This window comes from Typopeltis vanoorti, chromosome 3 (genome assembly GCF_054136105.1).
Source record: "Typopeltis vanoorti isolate ZY-2024b chromosome 3, IOZ_Tvanoo_1.0, whole genome shotgun sequence".
NCBI lineage: Eukaryota > Metazoa > Arthropoda > Arachnida > Uropygi > Thelyphonidae > Typopeltis > Typopeltis vanoorti.
In genome coordinates this window covers 118,784,724-118,798,421 of record NC_143551.1, presented here as the reverse complement: position 1 = coordinate 118,798,421, position 13,698 = coordinate 118,784,724, and positions in this window count along the sequence as shown.

The following is a 13,698-nucleotide window of genomic DNA, read 5'->3' as shown; positions in this document are numbered from 1 at the left end:
CGGTTCTTCTGGGCGTTAGGGTAAGCCTGACACTGAAACAACCGCTGAGTATTTTTTGAGTGATCGACATTTAATATGTTAACTGGAGTCAAAACTTGAGATTTGGTGATCTGGATGGATGGCTCTAGTTTATGGAAAAGGCCCGCACTTAAATAGAACCTGGTTTTGGGGAAATACCCTTTACTTATATACAAAGTTCTTGGCAGTGACTCTTCCCATAATGCATATCAATATACACACCCGAAACTATGTGTGTTTTGCATTATGGGATACGTACTAAGGCAATTAATGTGAAGTCATTATCTTCTATATACAATTAGCTTTATCGCGTCAAGATACTTCACACGCAAGCATTGCTTACACTTGAATACGGGATTAAACAAGAATTTATAATTAATATCAAATTACATTCAATCATAGATACCATGTGTGAAGGCGACCTATACCACATGGTATGTAGATAATGCCAAAGTTAATGTTGGAAATATTAACATAAAGCATAGTGAAATGCATGTTTATTCTTAAAGCAGACTCTGAAAGTTATATAACTATTGCTAGTTTGTTCTACAATACTCTACCTCATCGATCCCCTTGTTAATTCTGTCTTGCTATACGGATGCGAGAATTGAACATTACCAAAGGAAGATGAGAAAAGACTACTGGCCTTCGAGATGAAGTGCTGCAGAAAATGTTTGAAGATACTATGCATGGCACACGTAACAAATGACGAGGTTTTGAGGAAACTCCGCTCCAATGCTAGCACTCAAGAAAATATCATCGCTAAAATATGTAGGAAACAGCTCTGGTGGCTGGGTCACATAGCTTACCTAAATTATCACTAGTGTACATTAATATTAATCTCCTATCAACAATTTTCCTCCAAATCAATGTATTACTTATGAGCACTCTAATATTGTCATATCTTACATCTCGTGCTTCTAAGGTACTTCTGACCGAATCAATCTACCTAGACTTTGGTCTTCCTCTGGAACTCTTTCCTTCCATCTTGGCCAAATACCTGGTTTGATAACCTTTCTTCACTATTCTATTTAAGTGGCCATACCACCCTGAGATTAGCTCTGCTGACATAATTCTGCCATTGATGCCATCTGTCCAATCCCCTAATTTTTCTCAGAACCCTCATATCTGTGGTTTCTTGTCTTTGATCAAGTGCTTTATTTCTAACCCAACTCTCAGAACCACAACTTAAAACTGGTTTGAACACTGTCTTGTATACTGTTAGTTTGGTATTTTGGCTAAATTCTTTCTTATTCCATATAAATTTAATTCACCTGGCTATCCACTATACTAGTTTTGTTTATTCTGTTATCCAGATTTAATTCCAGATTTCCAGATTTAACCTGCCATCGTCACTAAAAACTGTGCCTAAATAGCTGAAATGTTTTACTTTATATGATCTCCATTCAGTTTTTCTATGTTATTTACTATTTTCTTTACTATGATATTTTCATAGTTTTGGTCATTTTATTGCTGGTTTTCATGCCATATTTGTTGCAGTTGTTATTCAATTCAGTGAGAATTCTGGTAGCACTAGATGTGTTTAGGAGTACAAGATCATCAGCATAAAGCAAAGAGCTAAGTCTGACATATTCAATTCTAATAGCAGGCTTGATGCCACTGTCTTTCATAAAGTGATCCATATAGATGAGGAATAAAAGTGGAGATAATATGCACCCTTGTCTTATTCCTGATCTTACATCAAACCATCTTCCTGTATTTCCTTCAATTCTAACAGCTGCCTTACAGCTTAAATATAGACTATGTATTGGTCTGTATAAATTCCATTTAGCCCAATATAATTGTAGTGTTTTGAAAAGCTTTTCCCTGGGCACCTTGTCATATGCATTTTCGAGATCTACAAAACTTAAGTACAGATCCTTGTCATATTCCCACGATTTCTCAATTATTTGTCGTAAAGTAAAAATCTGATCCTGACAGCCTCTATTTGGCCTGAATTCAGATAGCGTATGGGACCAAAACTGAAGATAATGCGCTTAGTGGCTACTCGAGCAGTCGCAGCGCATAACCACGCTGCCATGCAGACTGCTAGGTAGATTATAGGAAGACATTGACACAATAAACTTTATTTCTAATCTAAATAATCAGATATTCGATATCAAATATCGTTATTTAGATCTTACGAATAATCTTACGGATGTCTATAACTTGCAAGATGATTATCTTCAGTGTAACTAAAAATTCAAAAATACAATAGCAACAACAGATTTCATAAAGGAGCTACGATCTACTTACTAGAATGGTCAGAGTACTGTAGATATGAAATCAATGCATAATAATAATAATAATAATAATAATAATAATAATAATAATAATAATAATAATAATAATAATAATAATAATAATAATAATAATAATATAAAAGTGCTTCAGAACTTTCTTTGAATAAACGTTCAAATATGAAACGACGTCTGTGTAAAAAGTAAGAAGATTCTGTGGTCAGTGTCTACTCCTTGCTGAGCCCGACTAGACTTATGAGATTTATTAATCTAGAAATGATGTTCCTGCGGTTTATTCTCCACAGAATGTCGTGTTTGTCTAAAATATGACGGACGACCATCACCAGGGACCTAAAAAACACCGTAGTAAAACCGAAGACTTCTTATCCTAGGTGGAAGGTGACATGGAGAATAATTTACTGACAGAAAAGAAATTAAGCACCATGGCGGTGTGAGGGTAAGGAGGAACTCTGTTTACAGGGTTGAAGTTATTAGGAACAGGCTTGGAAGTTTCTAATATGCGCTGGATCTTTTTGGATCGAAGCCGTTCTCCTGCATGATTCCTCGGATGTCCAGTTTTAATTTCAGGTAACGGAGATCAGCGCAATCGACATGTGCTGTATTGAGTAGCGTTTCAGTGATTCCGATATTCTGAACAGGATGATGAGCCAACTAATGCCGTATGTATCAGTCACTGAAGGCAGGGTTACGATACAGTGAAACAGCCAGCACGCCTGATGGAGAGCGCCAGGAAGATGTCTCGGCATGTTAATTTTCCGTCCTTTTCCACTGATTAGAATTATGATCTAGATTAGGGATGAAGGAAGATCGGCTTCAAGAGAGCCATATATCAAACACATCATCCACATACCATATTCAGAAAGAAGGTGGTTGCGGCTATTTAGAAAAGCAGATTATTCAAGATGTTTCGAGTAGAAATATGCTAAGATGAGGGGAGTGGACCCCATGGCGGTATCTATGATTCGCTTGTAAATTTTGCTGTTACAGTTAACGTAGCCTGAATGTATGACGAAACCAATTCTGAAAATGATTCTCACTTCCTTGAATTCTTATCCATAAAGCTTGATTTCCTGCAATAGAAATAATTTAACATTGTCATTTTGTCGATTTTATTGTCCAGAAGTCCAAATAGCTCGGTGTTCCACTCACCAAGATGGAAGAAAAGATAAGATATTTGCCGAGGTATTTGTAAGCAATCGCCGAAGGCAAATTGTATTTCTACCAACCAGAATACCTGACAGTGCTCTCCTCTCCACTAACCCAACACTCTAGTTCTTTTCTTGACCTGTTTCCTTCGTTCAGGTACATTACTGAGGTGACCTGCTCTTAGTAATTGAGAAAAAAATTTCATGCAAGTTTCATTTGTTGTGGAACTTCCTTCCCTCAAGCTATTCACAACTTTTTATCCAATACCAAGTGGAAAGATCTCCCAGATTTTTACCCATCCTTTTTATGGTCGGGCAACAGTTTAAGCTAAGTAGGGAATAAATCTCTTTAGTCCCGGTTTTGTTTAAAATTCCAGTCAGGTATAGAAGTTATAGACTTCCAATATGTGCCATAGAGAGAGAGAGAGAGAGAGAGAGAGAGAGAGAATAAAAATAGCATATCGCAAGCAGCTTGGGGAAGGGGGGGGGATCTTCATACACCGCTAACCGAAGTTCATAACATTTAATTACAGAGTTGGAGTTTCAAATTAACTCAAAACTTCTTGAAAAGGACATCGCAGTCGTAATCTTGCATTCAGTTATTTCCATCTCTTTGGAACACCTAAGGAGCGCCTCCCTGGAAAACGATAACCAGCTAGCTGGTAAAAGCCACTTGACATCGAATTCTTCTCTGATCAGAGAGAGAGAGAGAGAGAGAGAGAGAGAATACATAAAATCTTTAGTGATTATGCGGGAAAATGGTGTACAGTTGTCGAATTATGCATCAATTATCTACGAGAGCCACCGTAGCATAGTCGGTATAGGCGAAGCCGTTTGTTTGGAAAGACCTAGGTTTGAGTCCCATCAAGGATACGAAGGACGTTTATCAGGACTTTTCAATGACTAAGTTGGTTTCAGGCGGAGGGTTTCCCCTCCGGAAGCTCGTTATTTTTCGTCCCGCAAACCGTCCATTAAAACAGTGACAATTTAAGCCAAAAAAGTGAACTATTTTATTTTATTTTATTTTCAAACGCCCTACTGTATGAGAGGGCATTTCCTAAGCTGTGAGTTACGGTGCCTTCAAAAAATAACTTCGCTACTTCTGTCAATCAGCAGTAGATTCGTATTTTATTATATTAATCCCTGAAAATCGGAAACAGATTGGCATTGCAAGAAACTGCGCTTTTTCACACACACACAATCATAACTGAAATTATAGTATAGAGGTTGCTGCTGTTATTTAGAATTACCATAGCAACTTAGGCTATGTGGCAAATGTATTGCGACTGTTTATTGTGTGAGTTCTTCTGGCAGGTTTGCCTGTTTGAGGGATGAAAAACCCAAACTTCCGTGAAGTAGAACCCTTCGTATGAGACCGACTAATTCAAACTTTCTGACTATTCAAACTACATTCTGTTTGCAGTTTCTGTGCTAGTACAAGCTGCTTTTCATTCGGAGAAACGAGCACGATATAATCTTGTGCTTTACACACACACACACACACACACACACACACACACACACACACACACACACACACACACACACACACACACACACACACCACAAACTCGATAATTTGGAGACATATTTAACCATACTATCTTTGCTGGTACAAATACATTCTTCACTCATGAGGGATCCTTTATCCGGCGAAGCTGAACAGTAACAGAACTCTTTATGGGTCATTGTTTATCCGTCGTTTTGCCACTTCCAAAGCCACCTGGTGGATTTTGTTTGAATAAACGTTTCTATAGTAATTTCCTTACTAAAATGGATATTCAGATTTCAGGTGTTTTTTTTTTCTTTCTACAATTTACATAGTTCTACGAAATTATTTGTTTATCGCAATTACAGTTAGAGTTCTATCATATTACGCTCTATTATTTCATTATTCCAGATGTGGAATATACCAGACATCGACACGGTAAATGTTTTATAGTGTAAGTTTTCATCTGCTTAAAATTAAATACTTTTGTGCATTGAATTGAAATGCGAAATTCGTGAGATCCATACCATAACGAACAGCAGTACAGTCTGTAAGGTTATTTATAACAAGTGATGATTTGTATCGACATTATCGTGCGAATATAGTTTGATTTTACGTTAAAATACATAGTTTAAGAGCGTTTGAAAGCTCTATATATTTCACTTATAGAGCACTCTTTATATTTTTTGGTCTTTGTTACAATCACGTTTCAGTGTACTATTTTACGTAATCCGACGCATCATTCTTCGAACATTACGGTCCGTTCTTTCAAATTGATTCGAACCAGCAATAAGAATTAAAATGTCTCTCCCATCTGGGATGGACACAACTCGGAAAAAGTAAAAACTTTTGGTGTTTGGCAAAACGATCTGTAAACCAATCTGGGGGTTTCCTTGTATGTCCGATGTGAATAGGACAAAGCGACAGCATAGAGCAGGAGACAGCGGGATGGAGAGAGAGAGAGAGAGAGGGAGCTAAATGTCGTTGTGCAGTAGGTACATTAGCGGTGGCCTGTACATCTGTTCTCCTGTAATCGCGGCAATTATCCTACAATTACTGGCGGGAATCGTTGTGTGTACAGCACTAGTAATCAGCCTCTTGCATGAACTCCTCCTTTCACCTCCACAATAGCTTCACTTCCGCATTGAGAATCCAAGAAGCAGCACTTACGGACGCTGGTGGGAAGTAAAGGATGGTCTTTCACCAAGAGCGTCACTCTTCTGCACACTATTCAAAGTCGACAGTGGGAGGCCAAGGACAACTTGTCGCAGTCGTCATAAAGCTGCCGTAGACAGCTGCCTTGCAAACCCACCATTAGATATGTTTGAGACACAACGAATTTTGTTCTTTCATTTTCCCACATAAAACCTAAGATGCGATATAACTACGAAGAACTTTTTGTGCTCATTAACGTTTCTCCATCACTAGGTATAGAGTTGTTTGTAGCCGATTGCTATACCCGATCACATGACTTAGAATAAGAATAAATTATACGTTTTTTTTTTGTGAAACTTTTTTGTGAAATAGATAAATTCAGATCATCGCTTCATTCCAACTGCAATAGCTGCGCGGGTGGAAGCTTATGTGAATGAATACTTGTCCCCATCCCCACTATATGCCGAGTATGAATACCAAGGCAATAAATATAAAAGAGCTTTGCAATAACATTTTTGTATAGTGAAATTATCCACAGTCAGAATTCAGCCAAGAGTCGCATTTTTGCATCTATACTGTAGTTGTTATTATTAACATGCAATTTTCTGTCGTTTCGAATTATTTTATCAAAATATGTCAGATGAATGCTCCAATTTTAGCCAAAATTGAAATGCGTCGACAAAAACAATTCATTCATCCAGAATGAAGTTCTAATATGCGTATGGAGAGACAGATGGTCCGGACTAATCTAATAGTTCTAATGTCTTGTTAACTTGCAAACCACCAAATAAGTAAAGAAGTGGACAAAAACGGAGAAGTGGGGGGGGGGATTATTTATGTAGAAGCGTGTCTTCCGTCATTTTGTTTAAACTGCTCCTGTGCGAAGTTGACGTTCTGTTGACCAAGTGGTTAGCATAGCAATTACCCCCCCCCCCGCATTCAGTAGGTTGTGGATTCGAATCCTACTGTGGCACGAATGTTTGTAAAAGCCATTAAGTGGGAGATGAATTTCATCACCTGATGTGAGATCGTCATCCTGTTCGCTGAAAACTCGAAGTGACAGGGAAAAGCACCATTCATCTTTGGAATTTTTTAACTTTTGTAATACTAAGTTCAAAATATACTCTGCTACAATCTTGTTAAAAGTTACTCGTTGCTGATATTAATTAAAAATTTGTGACATAATTTCCATCCTCTCTCTCTCTCTCTCTCTCTCTCTCTCTCTCTCTCTCTCTCTCGGCATAATGCAACATAAAAAAATAAAAACCCAAGAAGAGAATTCTGAATGCATATTTTAAACGGATTTAAACAAATAAAACGTATTATTTTGTGAAGTAATCATCCTTGCGCACATAATAGTCTAAATCTATACAGATTATTTGTACTGTATGCATACGTAAATATTTAAAAAAAAAAAAACTAAATGGTAATCGACGGTAAAATCTTTATCTTTTGAATCTCCATTTAATAGCATAGAGCAAACGATTTATGATAAAAAAAAACAAAGGGAAAAAATTAATATTGTAGAGAAAGTAGACACCCTGAAACGATTTGGTAAACTTATCATGATGTGTGTGTTATGTTTAAACTTTATATATATATATGTTAGGGGAAAATCTATTTCTATTCCTTTTCTCTTCAGTACTTTAAATAAAGAGAGTAAGATGCATATCTTGATTCCTCCGCCTCCACACACACACACACACACACACACAATCACCCATTATTATGCAAAGTAAAAACAGTTAACAGAAGAGATTTACGAAACGGAGTTACACCGACGACCGGATCAATATAATACGGGATTGCCAATCAAATGAGACCACACTGCCCTTCTTAAATTAACTGAGGGATCATTACCTATGAGAGCGGTTGAGCTGAGTTTTAAGATTATTTTTTTAATCGGTTTTGCTATTCTAAGAAGGTCAAAAATGCTCAACAACTAAGAGAGGAAATGAAGAAGTAATTTGCAATTGCTGTGCTAACAGAACATCTCAGTTGTATGTTTAGCAACACGCGGACAATACCTGAAGTTTAGTTCTCAAGAAACTATTGAAGATTAAACCGAAGATTTAGTTCTATAGTAAATACTCTGAATTCTATTGTTTTTCACCTCCCATAAAGAAACTTGGTTCGACAAAATGTTGAATTAAAATTTTAAAGCGAAAATCCATCGAACGAAAAGATAATCAGAACTCACCTGGATCAGAGTTTCGAGTGGTCTTTGGGAGGACACAAGCAATTCAGACAGGTCAGTATTATAATGATTTAAAAGTTAATTTTTAAAAATGTAATATTGTATAGACTGTCGCTACTATTCGAGTTACGAAGAATCTCATTATTACAGCAATTTTTAATAGAGCTCCCATAGTAACGATGCCTTTCAACTGCAAAAAGTTCTGGGTTTGAATCTATCCCGTGTAAAAGAATCTTAATGAAGTATTTTCATCTGAGTTAGCTGGTTTTCATACGTAGGTAGCATGAATGGGCTACTGTAAAACACAAGCATGGCCAGAGAATACAAGCATTTGGCAGACACAGATAAGATTAAAACGTCCTATCATAGCATTAACTTGGTTTATAAAATAACAAATAGACTTGGCCATGATGGGGGGGGGCCAAACACGTTAAGGGAGGGAAGGGGGTTACAATAAACCTATTATTATTGCAGCATAACATATCATAGTAGACAAATGTAAACTGTATGACAAATGTAAATCGAAAACATTTAATGCACGTATAGCCTGCGATTTTAATAGTGAATGAAGGTATCTTCTTCTTCCCTTCTGTGATTTGAATTCTGAGTAAAATAAAAGTAAATTCGTAGAATACTAGACCTGGAAACTCATCCAACATCTAGACACTAGTAGGTGTCAGATGAGTTTCATCTTCTGTCCCGTTTATTTATTCCCATTCCTTCTAGAATGTCGTGTAAGTGATGCTTACAGAGTTAAATCGGTTATCAGGGAAAGACCCAGCAGTTCTTGTCGAAGGCACAGCTTTGAAACACTGTTAAAAGCTGTGTTCTGTAAAGCGAATATTAGAAACGTGAAGACTTCCGGGTCAGGTAGCGAATCATCTTGATGCAACTTTTGTGCTTTAGAAGCGGATGGTGAGGAATTGAGGAGATTTTGCAAAATCAGAGGCTACTGATCCACTGATCAACTACTTTTAAATATAAGAATCTTGTGCTACTATTTGCAGTCTCGCTTAAGGGAGGTAAGCCAAGCTAGTGGAATGCAAGTCCCGTATATCTAAAGAATGAGATTAATTACAGTGCTTATTTTCACTCGAAAGAAAAATGAAGTGAGATTATTACTGCTTTGGTATAAATACAATGCAAATGCGATCGAAAATTAATCAGAAATCGTTTTGCTATTCGAGCGGAGACGTGCACTGGTGTTTGAAGTGATAAATTCAAGCAGGGAACTTCAATTCTTTCTGAACGGGTTCGATAACTATAAGTAATTAGATTCTAACATTTCTTGAGTCGTTTAATGCCGTGGTATTTTCCCGTTTCTTTCAGTGTCTCAAAAGAAAATGAATGTTCATTGATGCAAGTAATAAAAGAAAAGTTTGGATTTAAAAAAATTGAACTGCGTGTTACACTTTTTCTTTCTTTCTTTTGTTTTTTTTTTGCTAACTTTGTGCTGGAATTTCTTCCTTGTCTTATGTGCAATTCCCATAGATTTGGTTAGCTGATGAAATTTTCTTCCATTACGAATAGCCACTTATACATTCGCAACACTAGTTTAATTTTCGTTCATGCAGAATAACTAACTAGTTTTTGACGTGAGCTTATATTGCTTCTTTAAGAGAATGGGGGAGGTTAAGTTTAGAAGGCGTTTCTTCAGAAACTACAAGTAACCGCGATTTGCAGGAGGGAAAAAAAATCATGTGTTTGTTTTTCATCTCTTCTTCATTAAAGTTTTCGCACATACGTTTATGTAATTTTGGTCAGTTCTTATTTGGTTAATACAGTATTAAGATTTTTTTTTCTGCAAGATAATTTAGGTTTTTTCCCCTTGGTAAATGACAATTTTGTCGCCTAGTTGGGTCAGTGATTAGCGTATTCGCATTCTATCCAAGAGGGGTTCGAATTCCACTGTGGACATAGATGTTCGTGACTATCGTCTGTACGTGAAGTAATTTTTGTCTCTGTTATTATTATTATTTTAACATTTGGATACTCCAGATTACAGAATCAGAAGACTTTTCGGTGGTGGTAGTTACTAAACAGTACCATATTTTCACACGTACAATAAATTCCAGGTTAATCTGTCCTTTATCCAGTATAAACGGTACTAATGTGCTGTATCTTTGCACACTTTCGTGGGTGATATTATCATAAGACAATTTCCTTCAAATTGACTATCCTTTTTTATTTGCAATAGTTACAATGATCACCAAGTAAAATTTGTTAACCAAGCTTTGTTTTTTCAACTTGAGTTTTCGTGAAAAGACAAATGAAAACAGAAGTAGAATAAAAACATGTTTATCATCATTAAATTCCTGATATCCACCCTCACGAAGTATATATATCTTTTTTTTTTTACACCATTAGTAAAAATCATAGTTTTACATCAAAGTTTACATCGATAACTTCCTTTGACAATTTTTCTGCAAATTAGTTTGTTATCTGTCAGGACACAATAGTCAGATCATTTTATTTCGGTCTTCGAAGGCACTTTTAAATATTCATCAATTCACCTAAGTCTTGGTCTTCCATAAGATACCCGCATCAAATCCTTGTTTTGCTAGTTTTTCCTCTTCCATTCTGTTTAAGTGACCATAACACCTGAAATTAGCTTTGTTCATACACTCATGAATGCTAATAATATCGAGTTCCTTCACAATATTCCCATTTTTAATATGATTCTGTCATTGATGTCATATCTATTCACTCCTTGAAGCTTTCTCAGAACTCTCTTATGTGTAGTCGCCAGTCTTTGATCAAACGTTTTGTTATCTCAGATACATAAGTTAAAATCGGAGCGCTGTCTTATGTGCAACTACTTTAGTGTACTTGCTCTCTTATTCCATATAAATGAATTCAGTAGAGTCTCTACCATACTCCTTTTGCTAATTGTCTTTTTCCATATTTAGTTTGCCATCTTTACTAAAATTATGCCTGAACAGTTGCCGTATTTTTATTGTTCTGTTTATTCTACATCTCCAGTTTTCAGATCTGGATATACCCTGCATAGTATGATGTATATAGATGATGAGTAACAGCGGAAATAGTGGATGACGTGACTTACACCTGAATTCATATCACGCCATCTTCCAGTACCTTCTTTAGTTCTAACTGCTCTTTCACTTACAACTCAAATATAGACCATATATTGTTGATTTAATATTCCTTTTACATCATACAATTGTAGTGCTTTGAACAGCTTTTCTCTTAGCACATTGTCGTATACTTTATCAAGATCTACAAAACTCAAATATAGGAGGGGGGGAAGGCTGAAACATTCTGATAAACACCTAGAATAAAAATGACTGGTTTAGGCAACAAGGGAAAGATTTTTTTCTCAGAGGATTGCAAATGATGCAGCGGGTTCGTAACAGGTGTAAAACACTTTGTGGGTAATATGTAGAATACTGTGTGAGTTACATGGTTCTACCTCATAGACAACAGGCATATACGAAGGTGTGCTGAAAAGTTGTGGTTATCACATATGCCTATTTTATTCCCATCATTCTTAACTATTTGTCTTAAACTGAAAATCTGCTTCTGACAACGTCTGTTTGGCATGAGCCTAGCTTGATGATCTTCAAGTTTTTCTTCCGCCATTTTTCTCAGCCTTTTCTCGGGTATGTTGCATATTTCTTAGCTCTACTCAGTAGAATTTTTTTTCTCTGCAATGCTTCACATTCAGTTCATTTCCATTTTGCAGATGGGTATTATCATAGCTCAACTGTAATGATTTGGAATTCTATCTTCATCTGAATTACGCAGTGGAGCTACTGTAAAACTTTTGTACCTCCATATTTGAGCATTTCTTACAGAATATCATCTACTAAAGCTGCCTTTCCACATTTCAAGTTCTTGTGCTTTTTTTCTCCTTCAAATATTGGTATGTACTTCTGATTGCATGCTTCTTGATTATTTTCAATCAGCTTTTTTTTTGCCTTTTTCCGTTTATCAATCTTTAGTGTAATTACCCCACACATCTACGTACATCCACATAGAATTGTCGATAAATAATTGTAACGTCACATTTCAATTCTATGAATCATATTCTTGTCAGTGATGTCTTCCCCATACTTATTAAAGTACGACACAATAACAGATTTTTTCCTTCAATTATTCCTCTTTTCATTATAAAATTTATTTCAATATTTTTTTATTTTAAATATTAAAAAAAATGTTATGTGAAATGTTAATATCATGTAAGAAAATGTATTTTATATTTTTGAAAACTGCGAATTTATTTAAACACCTGTTATTATTATTTTTAACTTTTTTTTGATAAATAAACTGGGAACTGGAATAAAGTAAATGGCTGCGTCTAACAGAAGACAGAACTAGCACTGGCTGAAATGAGTTTGACAGTTGTGCTCTTCGATAAAATCTCGAATCAATTTTGTCGGCAACTACTTGGTCTGTTCAGTTTCGCATTCCCATATTTAAAATAAAAATTTACCTCCACGCACAGGATTTATTTTACTCTTTGCACTTTCAAGAGAACCTGAAGCTTTATGAAATCCGATCGAATTGTCTGAAAATCATCAGCAAACTCATTCTCTGTGGATCTCGTAGAAAACGCACTCCTTACAGGCTTCTTTGCTTTGCAAAGAAAGCAAGTCGTCCTTCAAAATCGATGTTCGTTTAATAAAACCACGTACTTAATAAATACTGCCTATCGATCGGAAGTATCCTACATTCAATTCGCAACTGTGTTGCTTTGCCGTTTATTTTTAGCGGATGTTATATTCAATAAAGCAGTTAGTGACGACTAGCGAATTCCAATTTTTGAAACTCGATAAGAATAGGAGACATAAAGAGGGACAGAGACACTTTTATTTTAAACTAATTTCATTTTATATTTGTTTTGTTCATATTTACACGTTTATTTCTAATAAGAATAATTTTTCAACCTAGTGTTGCATTTCATTACAGACAGTGATTCAACGCGATCTGAATAAATTCCTTTTTTTACAGCAAAGATAACGGCATCAAAGCATCTGATAGTTGCATCGATTAGTTTTGTTCTTCTGAAACAAAGTTCTGCCAACAGAAATTGCTGTACTCGGCTAATATATGGATGAGTATTGGATTTCATTTCGTGTTTATGTAATCTGTGTGGACAGATAAAATGTTTCCTTTAATTTCTTTCGGCCTAATTTCGATTTGTCAGAATGTTAGTTTTCAATTGTTTGAAGGAATTAGCATTTCATGAACTAGAACAAACACTAGTCGAATGATGCTCGCGTGCTATAGAGCTGTATTGTACAGTCATATATATTTGTATATATGACTGTACAAAGGGGGGGGGGGGCTGAGAAGTTCTGATAAACACGTGGTACAAAAATGATTTTAAAGTAAGTGATATAACCATAAGAAAGACATACTAGTAGCTGAGTTAAGGAGGTAACTTATGTTCTTATATCCTCATATGTCCTT